The sequence below is a fragment of the Dromiciops gliroides genome, chromosome 3 (assembly GCF_019393635.1).
Source record: "Dromiciops gliroides isolate mDroGli1 chromosome 3, mDroGli1.pri, whole genome shotgun sequence".
NCBI lineage: Eukaryota > Metazoa > Chordata > Mammalia > Microbiotheria > Microbiotheriidae > Dromiciops > Dromiciops gliroides.
Window position 1 is genome coordinate 439,092,845 of NC_057863.1, and position 20,518 is coordinate 439,113,362.

The window sequence follows — 20,518 nt, forward strand, 5'->3', positions numbered from 1 at the left end:
AGACAGTCTCTCCCTTCCCCACTTCCCATTAAGTGGCTTGGTCAAGGTGATGCAAGTAGAAAGTGACAGAACATAGATTCAAACCCAGGTTTCCTGTCTAAAAATCATCTATTTCAAACTACACCACTTCTCTCTGGGATTCCTTCTTTTCCTTCAACACCCAGCTCATTTGCCACTCCTCTGGGAACCTTTCGCTGGTCCCTCCACCCAACTAAGAGATTCCAAGGTCCCCAGGCTCTTCACACCTTTCTGTTTGTTTTCTCTCTGCTAGTGTCTTTATCACATTCTAACAAGGGGTCAGAGATTTAGAATTGCAAGGGACCTTGGAGATCTAGGTCAACTCATTCAGAAAAACAGAGGCAAGCAGAAGTTAAACGACTTGCTCAGGGTCACACAGCTAGTCAGTATCTGAGATTAATTTGGAACCCAGGTCTTCCAGACTCCCTCTCCAGTGCCCAGTCTATTGTGCCATAAGTAATCGCTATGTGCATACTTGTCTTATCCTCCCTACTGGACTATACATTCTTTGAGGGGAGGGACAGTGTCTTTTCACCTTTCTAGACTCAGTGCACAGGGCAGGCACTCAAAAGTTTTTTGAAATAAAACGGGAGAGAAGTCGTCTCCAGAGGCCGCAGTTGCTGCTGCTGCAGCAGCAAAAGCAGCAGCGGCCTGTGAAGTCCACATGTGGCAGGGCCGGTAGAGGGGCGGGGGTGGGGTGGGGGGGATGTTTGGAGTGGGAGGGTTTACATCACAGCGAAGTTCCCGGATGGTCGTAGCCTCTGAGCCCGGAGAGCTTTTCCTGCCCGCCTGGGAGAAGTTTCCCAGAGAAAAATGCCCCGTGTGCTGCAGCTGTTGGGGAACAAGCGGGAGCTGCCGCCTGCAGCTGCGACCGCCGCCCTCACCCCGGGAGGGAGCCGCCGGGGAGGGTTCTAGGAGTGGAGCACACCCGGGTAAGGGACGCGTTTTCTTCCTCGCCCTGGCTTATCTTCCCTCTCCCCCCACCCCCCGCCCCCACTTCCAGAACCGGACTCCAGCTCAGGAGGTTGGGCGAGGTGGGGCGTTGGGGGGGAGGCGGTGAATGTTTGTGTGCGCCTGTCAGCCAGTGGGGTTTTCGGGGTCGGGCTGAGCCCACGCAGTCCGAAGGTTACTTGAGTGCAACATCTGGCTAGGAGACCCTCTCCCAGATCTGCAAGGCACATCTGCAGAAGTGAATGTCCTGTTCCTTGCCTCGGGCTGGGAGGGGGCATTTGGAAACGCTACTTTGGGGATCAGTCTGAGTGGGGGAGAAGGACATGATGACGTGGGAGCTAAAGAGAAAAGAAAAAGAAAGGAGATGTCGAAATAACCCTTATTTGCTCCAAGAGTGGGTTTCGTTGTATAACATCAGTCCCTCCCAGGCCCTGCTCTCCCAGATGTGTTCGCAGCTCCTTCATCCAGTTTTCATAAAGTAGCTAACTTTTTCCTTTGGCTGCCGGCAAGACGCTTTCTCCGGTGGCTTCGCCTTCGTGACCCCTCCCCTCCTGCCAGGACGGGGCGGTCCGAGGCACGCAGGACTAGAGGTGCTTGGAGATCTTAGGGAAAAGGTGATTGTGGTGCTGCCCTTGCGCCCCGGGACAAAGCGAACTGACAACCCCTCCTTGGCTCCGCCTGACTGCTGGGACAATCTGGCGAGATTGCAAAAATCCAGTACTCGAGCTGCTCTGGGCAGAGTCATAACAGATCCTGAACTGATTTACACACACTACCTGCACCAAAGCGAGGAGAAAAGCTAAAAGAGACTTGGACAGCATCCCCGCCACCGCCGTTTTTTTTTTTTTTAAATTAATGAAACAACTCTGTTTTCCATTGTGTAGTCCACTAACACTTCACCTTCCTCAATCCCTTCCTTAAACTGGACTCTTGCCTGCTCGAATGTCTCCTCCAAACATTCCTTCTTTGCATCTGCTGGTATCCTTGCATGTATGTGTGTGTGCATATGGTTACTGCCCTTAAAATCACTGCCAATTCTACCCAGCACTTTTCAAAAATATAGGATGTCCTCTTCTCGGATTTCTCTGCAACCATTTGTTTCTCCAGTTCCTTATTCTTTCTTTTGCCCTTTTCTTATAATATCCTTAAAAAAAAAAAGATGAAGACTAGGAAGGCTTAAAAGAAAGTTGTTAATGCCTTCACCAGGAAAAGGAAACAGGCTGACCCAGGAATTCTGCCTGATGATCCAAATGCAGAACTGGCATTAGACTTGGAAACTTCTTAGTTTAACAAAGGGTGGGTCTGTTTGAAGGCAAGCCCTGGACAACTGGTGTTGGTCAGAGCCAGGCTAGTTCTGGGCACCCCTCTCTTGTTTCATTTTTGTCCCTCTCAGTCTTATACGGGAAAGGCAGAGAGAAAAATAGTGGGTAGAGTGCTGGACTTGGCAGCAGGAAGCTCTGTGTTCAAATCCTGCTTCTGGGATTAGTTAGCTGTGTAATCATGGGCAAGTCCTTTAATCTCTCTGAGCCTCAGTCTCTTCATCTGTAAAATGGGGATAATAGAATACGTTATTGTAAAACTCCAATAATGAATGTAAACGTTGTTGCTCTGTGTCCTTCCTTCTCCGGTGATGTCATGACTTGCAGTGAATTGGACTTAAGTGAGGGAGTTTGTTCTCAAAGTCACCAGCCTCACTTTCTCCTCCAGAGCCAGCTGAGTCCAGTGGCAAGATATATAACAGGACGACTGGGGATGTTTAAGGCAATTGGAGTTAAGTGACTTGCCCAGGGTCACACGGGTAGTAAATGTCTGAGGTCAAATTTGAACTCATGTCCTCCCAACTTAAGGACCTGTACTCTATCTACAGCATGACAAGTAGGATGTTAAAGGTGTGGAGACTGTCACTGCAGAAGCTCTGAAACAACCATTCTCAGGCTAGTATTAGCATCTATTTCAACTGAAGATCAGTTTGGAACGTGCAGCCCATCCTACACAAACTTTCAAGTCACTTATCGTTCCATTGCCCCTTATGGTCCACATTGTAGTAATCATGTTATATGACTGTAGACCCCTTTTGGGTTCTTTTGTTTTGTTTTGTTTTGTTTGTTTGGGCAATGAGGGTTAAGTGACTTGCCCAAGGTCACACAGCTAGTAAGTGTCAAGTGTCTGAGGCCGGATTTGAACTCAGGTCCTCCTGAATCCAGGGCCGGTGCTCTATCTACTGCGCCACCTAGCCGCCCCCTGTAGACGCCTTTTGGGAGCCACATCAAACCTCCGGGTCATTGACAACTGTCCATCTGATCTGACCTTCATTTCTGAATAGTGTTAACACTAGTGCTGAGGCCATTGTGATAGTCCAGGCAAGAGATGATTTATGTCCCAGTGGAAAGAAGGGCTTGCATATGAAATGTTAGGAAGGTGGAAATGAAGCATGTGACCAAATATTGGCTATGTGGGATCAGGAAGAGTCAAGAGTTGAAGATGATACTGAGGTGGCACATGGGTGACTGCAAGAAGGGTGAGGTTTCTGGAGCCAGACATATTATCTGGCTAGTCCCCATGTCTGGAAGATTCTCCTTCTTCTGCTCTGATTACTGACCTCCCAAATTTCCTTTAAGTCCTAACTAAAATCACACCTTCTATAGGAAGCCCTGCCCAACCCCTAAATTCCAGTGCCTTGCCGTTGGTAATTATTTTCTATTTATTCTGTATATAGCATGCTTCGTGTATATTTGTTTGCTTGTTTTCTCTGCCATTAGATCGTAAGTTTCTTCAGGGCAGGGACTGTCTTACGCATCTTTTTGTATCCCTAGTACCTGGTACATAGTAGGTGCTTAATAAATGTTTATCGATTAAATTTTTTTAAAATTCTAGAGCTGAATAAACTAGGCTTTCATGAGACAACACTTCCTATAGTACATGTTAAGAGAATATGGATAGTTTTCCTGTATCGTGTTTTTTTTTTTTTCCGGTTTCTCATTCCAACTACAGTTTCAGTATAACAGAATAACTTCGTTTTAAATTGTTGGCATCCTTCTGTCCACAAAATGTCTGTTTCAAATATCAGCAAATTGAGCCCAGGAAAGTTTTTACTGAAACTTACTTGGAAATGGCCACGTGAAGCTTGCCTCTCCTCAGTCACTGCCTTGTGTTATGGTAGAGGGGCTTGTATAGTTAGTTCAATGATGCTATGAGGTATGACATGCAAGGTTACCCAAGACGGACAGGTCCTAGTGGAGATTCTGACAAAAGGGGCTCCCCGGGAGAAGGAAATGGCAAACCACTCCAGTATCTTTGCCAAGAAAACCCCAAGGGCAACATCAAAATGCTAAAAGATAGGACATCAGAAGACAAGCCCTTCAGGGCAGAAAGGCCTGGGCTGCTGTGGTAGGGGTCATGAAGAGTTGGACATAAATGAACAACAAATGTGAAGTTTTGGAGGTAGAAGCATAAGATCTGATATTAAGAATAGATACTCTATTAAAATATAATGAGATAGGGGCAGCTGGGTGGCACAATGGATAGAGCACTGGGCCCTGGAGTCAGGAGGACCTGAGTTCAAATCCAGCCTCAGGCACTTGACACTTACTAGCTTTGTGACCCTGGGCAAGTCACTTAACCCTAATTGCCTCACCCCCCCCCCAAAATATATATATAATGAGATAGATTTTTCCTGGAGCTTAAGTCCCTTCCTGCCAGTCTATAAGCTCTTTTGGTCCATTAGGATACCATTTAATATATGGTGCTTAGACTAAAGAATGAGAAAGAAATTAGAGCTAGTAGAAAGAGAAGAGAGAAACTGGTTTGTTCTCACCATTTTTTTTTCCATTTAAAACCATCAGCTCGTGGTGTTCTGGCCACAGATACAAAATTACCGTTCAGTAATGAGCATGTCCACGTCACTCACTGCCTTTCATATTCCAGGCTGATATTGCTGACTAAGATTACTCTTTTAGTGTGTGGCTGGGAAAACAAAAACAAAAACAAAAACTCATGTCCCCTTTGCTGATCCTTCCACATTCCACACAGGTAAAAAGCAGTCCTGGTTGCCACAGCAGCAGCTGCTGCTTCTTGCAGATTCAGCTGAATCTTCAAGATTCTACCCACTTAGAATCTCAGTCTTCTTGAATTCTTTCTTCCAGTTAACTTCAATTCGATAAGTATTCATCTGGCACATGCTAGATAGCAGGCCCAGTATTAGTTGCTAGAGATACAGAGACAAAAAGAAATAGTCCCTGTTTGCAAGGAGCTTATATTCTACTGGGGTGGAGAATAAAACATTTATATCAATAAATATATATGACACAATTCCAGGAGAGAAAGGAGACTAACAACTGAGGCAATAATGGAGCTGGAGCTTGAAGGGTCCTTAGCGGGCATCTGTTATAAGTGCCTTACTTTATAAGAGGAGAAAAGAAAGGCCCAAAGAAAATTAAATGGGGGCAGCTAGGTGGCGCAGTGGATAGAGCACCGGCCCTGGAGTCAGGCGTACCTGAGTTCAAATCTGGCCTCAGACACTTAACACTTACTAGCTGTGTGACCGTGGGCAAGTCACTTAACCCCAATTGCCTCACTTAAAAAAACAAACAAACAAAAAAGAAAATTAAATGATTCACCCAGCATCATTGTTGTCATTTTTCAGTCATTTCTTTGTGACCCCATTTGGGGTTTTCTTAGCAGAGAAAGCTAAAGATTGTGAGAGGCCAAAGTGAAGAAGGAATGTGTTCCAGGTATGGGGCTCAGCTTGAGCAAAGGCATGGAGATGGGAGGTGGGAAGTTAAATTCTGAGAACAGCAAGTAGACCAGTGTGACAGGAACAAGAGTATGTGAAAGGAAGTAATGTGAAATCAGTCCAGAAAGGTAGGCTTGAGCTAACCTGTGAAGGATTTTAAATGCCAGGATGAAGAATCAATATTTTACCCTAGAGGCAACAGGTTGCCGTTGAAAATTCCTAAATGGAGTCATGGTGCTTTAGGAAGATTATTTTAGCAGTAATATGGAAGATGGGCTACAGATGGAAGCAGGAAGACCAGTTAGGAGGCTATTGCAGTAGTAGTCCAGAAAAGAAGTAGAGGACCTAACCTAGGGTGGTGGCTTTGTAAGGGGAGAAATGGGAAGTGATATGAGAAATGTTGTGGAAGTAAAATTGATGAGACTTGGAAACTGATTGTATGGGGGTGGGGAGAAGTGGTGAGTGAGAGGGACAAGATGACTCCAAGATTGGGAACCTGGGCAACAGGCATCACAACAGGTGATGCCCATAATATAAATAGGGAAGTTGAAGGAGGAACAGGTTTAGAGGGAAAGAGAATGAGTTTTGTTTTCAGATATGTTGATATTGAAATGTCTGTGTAATAACCAGGAGGAGATCATTAGAAACTAATATTATGTTCATGAGAATTGGAAAAGATCTTAGAGGTCATCTTATTTTACAGATAAGGAAAAGAATGGCCCTGGATCGAAGGAGAGAAATAAAGGTTTGCTCTAGAAATTTAGAAATTCCTAATTGCTATGCACCTAGACAATCTCTTTGCTACTACTTCCCAGAAATCTACAATCTTGCTACACTTGCTTATCTTGGCATGGAGGTGGCCCTGAGTTCTTATTTATTTATTTATCTATTTATTTATTTATTCAGTCGTTCATTCATTTATTTTGCTGGGCAATGAGGGTTAAGTGACTTAACCAGGGTCACACAGCTAGTAAGTGTCAAGTGTCTTAGACTGGATTTGAACTCAGGTCCTCCTGAATCCAGGGCTGGTGCTTTATCCACTGTGCCACCTAGCTGCCCCTGGCCCTGAGTTCTCAAAGGCTAAACCAGTAGAATTATACGAAGTGACCAGTCCTATTAAGCTCAAAGCTCTTAGTGCTGGTCCTTGAGATTGTATGTCTATCCTTTGAAGAGCAGAGGAATTACTGAGGATTATCACCAGGGTGGTGTCAAGGGGATGAATTTTTTAGCCACAAGCAAGTCTTGAAGGCATTGTACTGTCATAGATAGAGGAGTTATGATCTGCTCCTAAGAATAAAATCACAGGTGCTTGCTTTTTAAAGTATTTCAGTAAGATATATGTAGCTGTATTTCAGGGTGCCGCCATGCTTATGTCCTTGTTAGCTATTCTAACTGTTAACGATTGGAATGACGCCACCTGCTGGATACTTACTGTAGAAGAGTTCTGCCCATGAAGCAAAGGTCTTTGAGGGCAAGACCAGGCTTCAGGAAGTGACGCGGACTAGTGGGAGGAGGAAGGAAGAGACTGGCGCTCGGTCTCACTCTCTTTCCTCTGGACTCTGGCGGAGAAGGGAGCTAGAAATGCTCTCTCCCTTTAATAGATAGGAATCTAGGCCTTTCTCTCTCTCTTTACCAAATTCTTATTCTCCTTAATAAATGCTTAAAAGTCTAACTCTTGCTAAAGCTTATAATTGATTGGCGACCACTCATTAGATATTTTAGACAGTTTAGCTAGAATTTTATCCCTTAACATAACCCAAATGTGATGTGAGTCAGGTTAAAGTAGGGGTCAAGAGCTGACAGGAGATCAGTTATTCATTCATTCGTGGTTCATTCATTGATTTATTCATTCGTGGTTCATTCATTCATTGGTTCATTTATTGAGCACCAACTACATGTAAGTCTCATAAAGTATACACTTGGGGAAGGGGGTGTGGGAAAAGGGAAGTAGTAAGTGAGAGGGAAGAGTCAAGGATGACACCTTGGTTATGACCCTGACTTATATGAAAAATGGTAATGCCCTTAACTGAAATTTTAAATTTGGAAAGGGGACAGTTTTGGGATAAAGATGGGGGTGGGGGTGGGAGAGGGCACCTTCCCTCAAGAAACTTACAGGATAGTAGGGAAGATTAGACATGTTCATAAATTCATAGTGAAATGAGCATTAGAGATGGAGTCAGACCTGACTTCAAATCCTGACTTTATTCCTAAATCTGTGTGACATTGGACAAGTCATTGACCTTCTCTGAGTTTCATTCTTTTCATTTATCTATAAAATGAGATTGAATTAAAAGATATCTGAAGTCCCTTTCTGCCCCAAATACTACGGTCTTAGGATAAGTAAATGTTCTCCAAGGTAGAATGTGGTTATTGCCAGAAAGGAGATGACGATGATAGTGATGGTGGTGGTGATGATGAAGATGAAGATAATAACAATGCAGTGGGAACTGAAAGGAGAGGTCAGTTGTCTCCAGCTAGAAGATGAGGAAAGGAAGTTTCATGGTGCTTCTTCTTGAAGAATAGGTAGATTATTAAAAGATGGAGATTTGGGAGGGAGGGTTCGATAGGAAGAGGTGAGGGATTTTAAGGGGCATAAAAGGTAAAGAAAATCTGGCACAGAGATAGGAAAATACAGGAATACTGAGTAGCTGTAAGTTTTAGTAACTTACTATTTTAGTAACTGTAATACTAAATGGCTACAAGAGAAGGTGCAATGGAAAGAGCAGTGAATTTGAAGAATCTCTTCCCAAATTGGCCATTAACTAATTGTGTGACCTTGGGCGAGTTACTTGGCTTCTTGGGGCCTCTGTTTCCTTGTCTATACTTGTCTATTAATTGCAGTTAGACTAAGTGACTTCTAAGTCCACTTCTAGCTAGACAATTCTATGGTTCTATTCATGAGGGTCCTAGTGGAAAACATATTTGGCAAAGTATAGGGGGCATGGGGGATCTTGAGAATATCAGATGAGGAGCTGGTACTTTATTCTCTAGGTGACTGAGGACTACTGAAGAAGGTTGAGGTGAAGAAGGGCATGATCAGAACTTTCCTTTTAGGAAGAGTATTTAGGCCATTCATACCATGTCCTCTCCTTATTTCCTTAAATTAAGAAAAGGGGCAAAGAGGTTTCTATGCACCGAGTATTGTCCTCATCTCTCCTAAGACTTCATTTTATTTCAGTGTTACCTCCTGAATTCCATACAGTTATCCAAGTCAGTCTCCCCCGTTAAACAACAGCAACAACAAACCAGGTTCCTACAGGTTTCTGTGTCACCTGTATAGTTTTGTAAATAGGTTAAAAAACAAAACAAAATACAGGTTGTTCCAAAAGTCTTAGGACAATTTAAAACTGCATTAAGATATGGAATACTCTATATTTTCTCTTGTTTTATCCACAATTACCAGTGCCTCCCTTAATTCTACTTAACCATCAATCAACTAATAATAGCTGGCATTATATAGTCCTTTAAGGTTTACTCAGCACCTTACATATGTTCTTTTATTTAATCCTCACAACAACCCTGTGAGGTAGTTGCTATTACTATCTCCATTTAACAGTTGAGGTTGACAGAAGCTAAGTGACTAGCCTAGCTACTAAGTGTCTGAGGCAGGATTCAAACTCAGATCTCCTTGATTCCAAATCCAGTACATTCATTCTGATAATATAGATTTTGTTTATTCTACATACAAAACATTTCTTCTTTTCATTCCTCCATATCAAGATGCTAAAAACAAACAAACAACATGTGCTGATTTCATAGTAGCTTTGTGATGCGATGAATAGACTGATGGACCTGGAGTTAGAAAGACCTGAATTCAAATCATACTTCAGACACTACAAGCAAGTCACTTAAACTCTTGTCTGCCTGAGTTTTTCATGTGTAAAATGGAGACAAGAATAACATCTACTTCCCAGGTGTGTCATAATGATAAAATGAGATGTTTGTGAGGTGTCCAATAAACCATAGAGCATTTATAGAAATGCTAGCTATTACTACTATTGTAACTATATTACTCAACAAATAATTTTCATGTGTTTTCTTTTTTCTTTATTTCTTTGTTTTTTGTGGGGCGATGAGGGTTAAGTGACGTTCCCAGGGTCATACAGCTAGTAAGTGTCAAGTGTCTGAGTTTGGATTTGAACTCAGGTCCTCCTGACTCCATGGCCTGTGCTTTATCCACTGTGCTACCTAGCTTCCCCACATTTTCTTTTTCTTTTTTCTTTTCTTTTTTGGTGTGGCAATGAGAGTTAAGTGACTTTCCCAGGGTCACACAGCTAGTAAGTGTCAAGTGTCTGGTCTTCTTGAATCCAGGGCCCATGCTTTATACACTGAGCCACCTAGCTTCCCCCTATGTGTTTTATTTTACATCCAAATACACAGAAAGTTCCCTAACCACTACTCTTTCTCCATACTTCCTGTCTTCCCTGTCCCCAATTCTCTCTGGTTCTACAATGATAAGTTAAGGGAAGAAGTTTAAAAAAAAATCCAAAGTCACTACTGCATTTTCCAAAAGCAAAAGCCTTTATTTTCCATCTAAAAGAAATTACAGTAGCAAATAACATTTGAAAGAGTAAGGTGTGTGTACATAAGTAAGTGGATTATATAAAATACAGGTTGTTATTATAGAAGGCCTAATATTGTATTCCTTAGACTGGTCTTGACACTTACTTTAATTAAAAAAGCAATTACAGATGTGTAGCTCATTCTGTCCTCTACTTGATTGCCATTTTTTTTTCTCCCAGAGATGGAAAGAGAGATACAAATACAAAAAGAAGTTTAGGCAGCAAGAGAGGTAATCATCACTCAGAGCAACATCTTTTCTGATAACTGTATGTCCTCAGAGGAATGATAAGAATGGGAATGTCCTGGCTTGTTGAGTGTCTCTAAGAGTGAATGGCAGGTAGATGTGGCAGTTAGGAAACTGTGGGCCATACTCTAGCCTAAACAATGGTTTTCTGTAAGATTTAAATGGCCAGATTTGTGGCAAACATTTCACTCTAATAACTACATTTGGTGAAGTGAAGGAAAGTATAAAGGGAAGAAAGAAAGGAAGGAAGACAGAGAATATTCACTCACCTGGAACATAGGCAGCCGGAAGTTTTGATGTTCTTTTATTAGCATGTGGTGATATCACCTATATACTATTTATGATATATATATATACCCACTGGCTCAGAATTTCCTGTTTCCTCTAGAGCAGCAGTTAACCACATATTGGCCATCAGTTCACCAAATGTGGATGGCAGTCAGTGAACTCGATGATGTTGGAGCAGATCTGGCTACTTCTATTACAGGTGCTGGTAGCAGGGAACTGCTATGTAAATGTGTTATCTAAATGCATAACCCCTTCCATTCTCCCTTCCCTATCTCCCTTATAAGTAGAAACCAAAAAGACAATTGATTTTTCTATCTTTTTTTTTGGGGGGGGGGTGAGGCATTTGGGGTTAAGTGACTTGCCCAGCATTACACAGCTAGTAAGTGTCAAGTGTCTGAGGCCAGATTTGAACTCAGGTCCTCCCGAATCCAGGGCCGGTGCTCTATCCATTGCACCGCCTAGCTGTCCCTTTCTATCTTCTTGTAAGATGATGTATCAAATGAGATAATAGAGGTGACAAAAATTTTCTATATAAATGTCAGTAATTATTATGACATACGCTTTCTATATAAATGTCAGTAATTATTGTGACATACACTTTCTGTATAAATATCAGATATATAAATATATAAATTTCCATATAAATATCCAAATACATCTAACCATGTAAATATCATTATCACCATCATTGGTATAAACGGAGACTGAACAAATCAGCAGCATGACATAACCAGCTTCATTTTCACCCCTTTTGCTGCCTCAAGACTGAGGGTTAAGGATTTTTGATAAGCTTCTATAGAGTCTTCTTGGCACTTTGAGGTATGTAACTGGGCTTCAAATAGGCCATTTTGGAGGGTCACTGAAATCAAATGTAATAGACTAACATCCATCATTTTAAAAAGGAATGTGGCTAAAACGAAAGATGCTCCTTTTTTACTTTAATAACTATATTTTACAGACGATACACTAGTAAGGACTAGCTGCTGTGAGGTTATGCAAATAAGACATTTTAATAAAATATTGAATAAAGCTCACTATTCATTTCTTTTTTACTTCTTTGATAAATTATCTTTTGGACATTAACTCAATTTCTTCTGATTAATTTTCTTCTTAAATATTCTGTTATATTCATCACATTTAATTAAATTATTCACGGTCTTCCATGATCTGAGCCCTAGCTCACTAGTCCAACCTTATTTTTCACTCCTTTTAATTGTCCCATGTTTCAATCAGACTGGCTATTCATCCATCAATGGGCATCCTTTGTGCTTCTCTGCCTTTCTTTTCACCATCCCTTCTGCCCGAACATCCTATCCTATCTCCGCCTTTCAAAATCCTACCTACTCTTCCAGGTTTAGCCCAAGTACCACTTTCTCCATGAGAACTCGCCCTTTTCCCAACCAGATCAACACAATCTCTGAATTCCCAGAGACATTGTGGCATAATGATGAGAGCTTTGTATGTGAAGTCAGTGGAAACCTGGGTTCAGATCCTACCTCTGACAGTTTTTAGCCATGTAACCCTAGACAAGACAAACTTCCCCTTCAGTGATCTCATCAACTCTCAAAATATCAGTTACCATTTCTTCATAGATATTTCTCAAATCTCTGTATCCAACCCTAATCTCTCACAGATCATTAATATTTATTAAGTGCCTACTATATCCAAGGCACTCTGGTATGTTTTGATTATATAAAGATAAAAAAAAATGAAAGAGTTCCTGCTCTCAAGGAGTTTCCATTCTATAATCTCTTTGGGACTGTTTCCTAATCTGTAAATGATGAGATAATGGAGGTGACAAAATGTTCTTTTTCCTGTATATTTTCCCAATTACATATAAAAATATTTAATATTCATTTTAAAAATTTTGATTTCCAAATTCTCTCCCTCCTTTCTCCCCCTCCCTGAGAGAGTAAGCAATTTGATATAGGTTATACATGTACAATCATGTAAAACATATTTCCATATTAGTGACATACATTTTCTATATAAATATCAGTTATCATTGTTGCCATCATAGGAATGGATAAAGATTGAGCAAGCTGTGCCCAGATGTGCAGGTACACCCAAAGGAAGAGCCAATGATAAGGTTCGCCTCATATATATATAGAGAAAGAACCAGTGGAAATGTTCACCCCAGGGAATGGAAGGAAACATGAGGCACCCATTCTAAACAGGCCTGTGTTTGTTATCAGTAGTTTATTTCAGGAGCAATAAGGATAATAATACAGAAAGGAGAAGTTTCTTATTTCTTTAAATAACTAGTTGAAATGTTCAGGAAAGTTGAGTTTGCTTTAGAGGCTCAAAAATAACATCTGGTATTTGCACTCATGCCAGTTACAAATGTTTAAGAGGGCTCAGCCTATTTTATTTTTTTGTTGTATTTTCAGCATCTAGTAAAGTGTCTGCTGTGCAGTAGACACTTAATAAATTGTTTGAGTAATTGTGTTGTTGGTTTTTTTTTTTATTGACTAACTGTGAGTTTTCCCTAAGGCTCTGTTCAAGACCACTCTTCTCTTCTCTTCTCTTCTCTTCTCTTCTCTTCTCTTCTCTTCTCTTCTCTTCTCTTCTCTTCTCTTCTCTTCTCTTCTCTTCTCTTCTCTTCTCTTCTCTTCTCTTCTCTTCTCTTCTCTTCTCTCCTCTCCTCTCCTCTCCTCTCCTCTCCTCTCCTCTCCTCTCCTCTCCTCTCCTCTCCTCTCCTCTCCTCTCCTCTCCTCTCCTCTCCTCTCCTCTCCTCTCCTCTCCTCTCCTCTCCTCTCCTCTCCTCTCCTCTCCTCTCCTCTCCTCTCCTCTCCTCTCCTCTCCTCTCCTCTCCTCTCCTCTCCTCTCCTCTCCTCTCCTCTCCTCTCCTCTCCTCTCCTCCTCTTCCCTCTCCTCTCCTCCTCTTCCCTCCTCTCCCCTCCCCTCCTCTCCTCTCCTCTATTCTCCCTCTCCCCCCTCCCTTCCTCCTCTCTCTGTCTCTCTCTGTCTCTGTCTCTCTGCTCTTTGTTTCATTTAATTCTCATCTCTATGCACATGACTCATAAACTTTATCCAGTATTCAGACCTAGTCTCTCCCCTGAGTTTCAATCCCGCTTTACCAGTTGCCTCATGGACATTTCAAATCGGATGTCCTAGAGACGTCGCAAGCTCAGCATCACCCAAACAGAATTCATTACCTATCCTCCCAATCATACCTCTCTTCCACATATCCCTATTTCTGTCAAAGACACCACTAGCCTTTCATTCTCCACATTAACCTGGACTCCCTACTCTCCCTCACGCCACATATTTAATCGGTTGCCAAATCTCACCATTTCTACCTCTCCAATATCTATATTGCATCCAAACCCTTGTCTCCACTCACACACCTATCGCCTTAGTTCAGCGCTGCATCACCTATCCCTCAGATTATTGTAAAACTCTCTAATTTAGTGTCCCTGCCTCAAATCTCTTCCCTTACCAGTTCATCCACCATACACTCCTGCCAAAGTGTCTATCCTTAAGCACAGATATAACTATATCACTCCCATACCTGATAAACTTTAGCAGCTCCCTGCATGCTAATTAAATTACATAGAAATTATTAAATAGAAATATAATTAAACATAAATTAAAATTAATTATTTAATTATAATTAAATATAAAACTCCTCCTTTTCACTTTTTTTTTGTTTTGTTTGTTTCTTTGTGGGTCAATGGGGGTTAAGTGACTTGCCCAGGGTCACACAGCTAGTAAGTGTCAAGTGTTTGAGGCCGGATTTGAACTCAGGTATTCCTGAATCCAGGGCCGGTGCTTTATCCACTGTGCCACCTAGCTGCCCCCCTCCTTTTCACTTTTAAAGCCCATCCCATCCTTGCCCTAACCCATCTTTCTAGCCTCATTGTACATCATACTTCCTCTTGCACTCTGCTCTATCCAAAGAGATCTTCTCTCTGTTCCTTGCATACTTTACTCTCTCATCTTTGTCTCATTGCATTGGCCATGCCCCATTCCTGGGATGTGTTTCCTTATCACCTCTGCCTCATAGAGTCTTTCTCTTCTTCCCAGAAGCAGCTTACATGCCACCTTCTACATGAAGCCTTTCCTTGATCCCTCAACTGCTCAGGTGCCTCCCCTCTCAAACAACCTTGTATTTCACTACTTTATATTTTATATTTGTTTCCATTTATCTCTTTTGTGTTTGTTATGTATGTGTGTATATGCATATATATGCATGTATATACTATATATACATATATATATACATATACATATACATATACATATACATATATATATATATATATATATATATATATATATATATATATATATATATACTTGTTTCCCCTATTAAAGCATAAGCTTCTTATGAGTAGGACTTATTTTATTCACTGTACTTCTAAGACCTAGCCTGGCACCAGATGCCCATTTAATGTATACTTACTGATTAATTAGGAATAGTGTGTGACCTTGAGTCCATGGGCCTTTACATTCTTTGCAAGGAAGCTGTGGGGTGTAGTAGAATTGGCATGGGACCCTGGATCTGGCCCTTAAGAGCTCTGTGACTCTAGTGCAATTCCCTTGACCTCTCTGAACCTCAGGTTAAGCCATTTGTAAAATGGGAGTACTGTTTGCACTGCCCGACTGGAAGAATTTTGAGGAAAATGCTTTATGAAAGGTGAACACTAAAGAAATGTGAGTTGTCATTGTTATGACAGCAGCTCTGCTCTATCTTTGGTCTTTCTCTGGACTGGACATTTTTTTTTTGTGTGTGGTAGAGGGGAATCATAGATTTGGGCATGTCTGTGAGAGGGAATAGTGGGTAGGTCATAGGGAAATGAAAAACAGGGACCATAGCACCTGTTGGAGCAGTGATGTCTTTTTGGATTTATGCTACTGAGTCTGTGGCAATCAGTTCACCCTGTTAGTTGTATCTAATAATGCCAAAACAACTAGCAAGTTCATCCAAACAGCTGGTGTCAGACAAGGACAAAAGAAACCCAGTCAGTTGTTTGGCACACCTCAAACCAGCTGGTTGAAGATTTCACTTTTTAACCAGTTGAGAAAGTGTCGGTCCCCCAGCTCTAATTCTGTGATCTGCCAAACATTTTTGCATGAACCTTAAAAGCTGATAGTTACTGAATAGTTAGGGCTAGCATAAGGGAAAGAGGAATGTGGTAATTTTCTGCAATGATGCTCTCCTAAGAGTGTTTCACATGTCAGGAAAAAAAAAAAAAGAAAAGAAAAGGAAGGAAACTGATTCTTCAGGGATTGGTGAATGTTGTCCTTTGAGGGTCTTTCCTTCCTTGGAACTTGGATCTTTGGTCCTGAAAGCCCAGAAAAGGGAATAGATAAAAGTGGGGAAAGGGGTCAGAAATGACTAGAGGGAAGCTGGGCACCACCAGCACTTAAAAAACAATCAGAAACATAAAAGAAAAAGAAAAGTAGGGGCAGCTAGGTGGCACAGTGGATAAAGCACCGACCCTGGAGTCAGGAGGACCTGAGTTCAAATCCTGCCTCAGACACTTAACACTTACTAGCTGTGTGACTCTGGGCAAGTCACTTAACCCCAATTGCCTCACCCAAAAAAAAAAAAAAAGTAGAACTTGACAAAAACAGGAGCCCTTCATTATTTTCCAAGATTATAAATAATTAGTATTTTAACCACAGTAGTCTAGGGTTAGAACATGGTTGTTTAAATAGGAAAGATACAGTCTCACTGCAGGAAGATATGACTGATAATTGCTTTCTTCAGCTGATAGGTCTTTAATAGATAGGCAAAGGCTTGTAAGTGGGGTACACAGGGTCAGTGAGTCATCCAGCTTACTAAGCAGGTGTAATGGTTGACTTACAGATTCATTGATCCAGGTTTTCATGGGAAGAAAAAAAGAAAACTGAAGCCCTTAGCACTTATCAAGTTAGAAGACTGATATAGACAGACTGCACTTAGCATAATGTCTACATGCTTAATAACTGTTTATTGATTGAATGGCTTACTGAAAGGCAGGAAGACTGAGCTCACTTTCTAGAAAGCAATAAAATTCATTAGCAGCAATTTTGGGGTCTAGGAGAATTTGAATTAGTTGGCTTTTAAGTCAATGGTCCTTAAAATATTCCACCAAAGTTCTCCTCTTGGCATGGACACAAGTTTATATGTCTGGAGGCTATAAACACACAGCAGGGCACAGAGTGTTGGCAACACCTCCCAAGCTGAAAATGCTCCAGGTCTTGTTCTGTGACTTGCAGGCTGTATGCCTGTCACCTGACGACAGTCATTCAGTCAGTAAACATTTATGAAGCACCTACTGTGTGTACAAAAAGAGGCAAAAGACAATGCCTGCCCTCAAGAAGCTTACACTCTAATGCTGCCTGACAACCAGCCTAGCTAGCTACACGAGGATACTTATCATCAGAGGATAAGCTACTAAGCACTAAATTTTTTTAATAGCAGTAACTTTTTTTTTAAGGCAGTTGGGGTTAAGTGACTTTCCAAGAGTCACACAGCTAGTGGTAAGTGTTAAGTGTCTGATGCCAGATTTGAACTCAGGTACTCCTGACTCCAGGGCCGGTGCTCTATCCACTGCACCACCTAGCTGCCCCGTATCAATAACATTTAATAAAAACCTTTGCTAAAGTGTGGAGGGGTTGCTGTTTACATTTGATTGGATAGAATTACTAATACTAAGGAAATCAATGATCTTTTATGAATTTTTGAAGAAATATCTTTTAAAGCATTTTTTTAAAGTAACAGCAGCACAGCATTCTGGGAGAGTAGAAAAAGCACTAGCTTTACAATCAGGGGACAGATTCAGGCTTGCCTCTGATGCTTATTACATGTATGACCTTATGGAAGTCACTTAACTTCTTAGGATCTCAGTTTCTTCATCTGTAAAAAGCAGGGGGGCGGGGGAAGGCAGGATAGACCAAGTTGGCCTCTGAGGGCCACCTTCCAGTTCTAGACCTATGTTCCTCTGTATACTATGAATTTCAAGTGTTGTAACCCATGTCATTCAATAAAATCATCATATTATTGATTTTCAAATCTAGTGTTAATTTCATTATTATTTCTTTTACAGAAATCCTTGGGTACAGTAGCCTTGGGGTATATTACTTTATTTAAGATAAATTTTAAAATTAGATGGATATGAAAGTCAGAAGTTAAATTTCATGGTATTTACAACATCTTAGAGCCAGAATTTAAAATTTTAGATCCAATACCATTTCCCCCTCTTGGATGTGTTCTGGGAACTGGGAAAACTAGATGAGAAATGAGTCAAAGTCATAGAGTTTCAAAGCTAAAGGTCATTTAATCCTACCTTTTTATAGAGAAAGAAACTGAGGCACAGATGGATAAAGTTACTTGACCAAGACCATCCACCTAGTTAGTACACAGTCTGAACTACAACTTGGGTGAAAGAATGGTAATTTTAAAGTCATCCGTTTTAATTTAAAGTCACCCACTTCCTCTCCATAGGAATTCTTCTATGCACTGACTGTGCAATACTATAACGAATCAACAAGGTTTAAATAAATATATATATGTATGTATACATACATACATACATACATACACACACACACACACACACACACACATATATATATATATATATATAAAATAAAGCAGTTAAGAGGTCCATATAAAACAAAGATGAGCCTGTGTATTCATAGATTTTTATTTCTTACAGACTTGGATGAAAATTGACCCCATCAATTCATCTGAGATGTGCAACCTATAATAATTATTTTCTATTTTGTTTTAACATTGGCACTAAACACTCACTGTGTCTGTTTTCTCTTGTTCCCCCTTCATTGGAACCAGTCATTTCCTGTCTTCTGTATTCATTTTTCAAAGTACAATCTATAGACATAGATATTTTGTTTTCCAGAACAGAAAAACTCAGAAAGAAAACATGTATCTAAAGTTCATGGAGTTTCAGTTTCATATGTAAAAATAAAACAAAACCTATGATTTCTGTTTCATAGAAAAGGAAAAATTAGAACTTTCTGTTCCAATTTCTTTATTGTAAAAAACACACAAAAAATTTAATAAAATTTGTCTCAGGAAATGTTAATTACCCATTAGAGAAAATGCTTCATTTGAGAACCAAAAATTTTGCTTAATATAAAGCATTCAGAGAAAAAATAAGTACCCAATATGGGGGAGATTTGGGAGGAATTAAGTCTGTATAACTGAGTTCCCCTCTGGAATTCCCAATTCTACAAACAATGGTTCTTTCAGAGCTTTCATTCTAAGTTATTCTGAATTACATAAAGAGGAGAAAGTGATTCATAGATGATAGGAATTTAACTCTAAAGTCTTATTGGTGTCTGTTGCCTTTATTTCCCTTGCTGGTTTTGGAAAGAGGTGAGAGCAGCTGCCACCCCTCATCTCCTTTTAGGTTAGTGGGGTCCTTGCCAAAATGCATTATTTGTATATGTGTAAGGCGAGCAATACATTTTCTAATCAAAAGCAGCTGTACCACCAGATTGGCTTATATGAGCATAAAATAGCAGAATCAGTCAGCCAAACTTCTTTTCTCTGGGTAGGTCCGTCCATCATTCTCCAGACTGGAAGAACAACTCAGCTTTGTAGCTCATTTGACACAGATGACAAAATGATTTTGTTCAGGGAGCGGAAGTCAGAATAAGAAAATCCTGTAAGCCCTTGATAGGTGACATAATAATGCATTACGCTATTGTTAATGTGAGTATTTGAAAGATTAAGAAGCATATGAGGGAGACATTCTGATTTAGAAAGAACAGTGTGTCAAGAGTAATACTCCCTAACAGCTGGGCCTGTTGAATAAGCCTAAATTGCCTGGATAAAAGTCCCTTGGAAGATAAGTTTGGACATTATGCCAAACTGGCAGGGTAATAATAAGCTAAGAGGACTCATGCTGTGAAATATGTCATGGATTAGACATGCTAACTGACATGTCTGATGAGAGGAAGCTGACTAAATCTCAACAAAGACACAAATTCCCAAGTGAGGCCTGACGTATCTCATAAGCCGAGTAAGCACCTTGGAATGATGTATCCTTGAGAGGGACACCAAAGGTTCACCAACACTGAATGACTTCATGTATTCCATCTCTGTTTCTACCCATATCATTTTCTTCTTAATGAAGGTTTTGTAGAAAACATAGAACTTAGAGTTGGAAGATACCTTGGGAACTGCAATATCACTGAGTTGTAAACTCTAGAGTTATAGATTAACAAGGGTCACATAGTCCAACCCTCTCATTTTACAGATTAGGAAACTGAGACCCAGGGAGGTCAAATAACTTGCTCAAGGTCATACAGGTTGTGTCACAGGTGTGTTTGAGTTCAATCCTCTTATTTTAGTTTAGTTTAGTTTAGTTTGTTTTGGTTTGGTTTGGTTTTGCGGGACAATGAGGGTTAAGTGACTTGCCCAGGGTCACACAGCTAGTAAGTGTCAAATGTCTGAGGCTGGATTTGAACTCAGGTTCTCCTGAATCCAGGGTCAGTGTTTTAGCCACTGCACCACCTAGCTACCCCAATCCTCTTATTTTATTGATGAGGAAATTTCCCCTCAGTAGAAGGGAATCTACTTGCCCAAGATTACACAGATAATAATCAGCAGAGCCAGGATGCAAACCCAGGTTTTTTTGCTCCAAATTCCTCATTATTTCCATTAGCTTCAGTGGTGAAGTCTGGGAAAATCCCTGGGTCTTCACCCCTAAAGTCTGGCTCAGGTTTGAGACCCCCAAATCCCATCCTGTCCCTAGGCCCTC

At 40.8% G+C, this 20,518-nt stretch overlaps 1 protein-coding gene across 2 annotated transcripts in view; it reads left to right on the forward strand.

The window, feature by feature from the left end:
- The first annotated feature begins 789 nt into the window (after nucleotides 1–789).
- Nucleotides 790–20,518, forward strand: part of WIPF1 (WAS/WASL interacting protein family member 1) — a 188,744-nt gene continuing 169,015 nt past the window's right edge. For both annotated transcript variants that reach the window (XM_043998017.1, XM_043998021.1), the window contains exon 1: nucleotides 790–950. The gene's annotated coding sequence lies outside the window, so the exon portion shown is untranslated. The remainder of the gene's footprint in view (nucleotides 951–20,518) is intronic.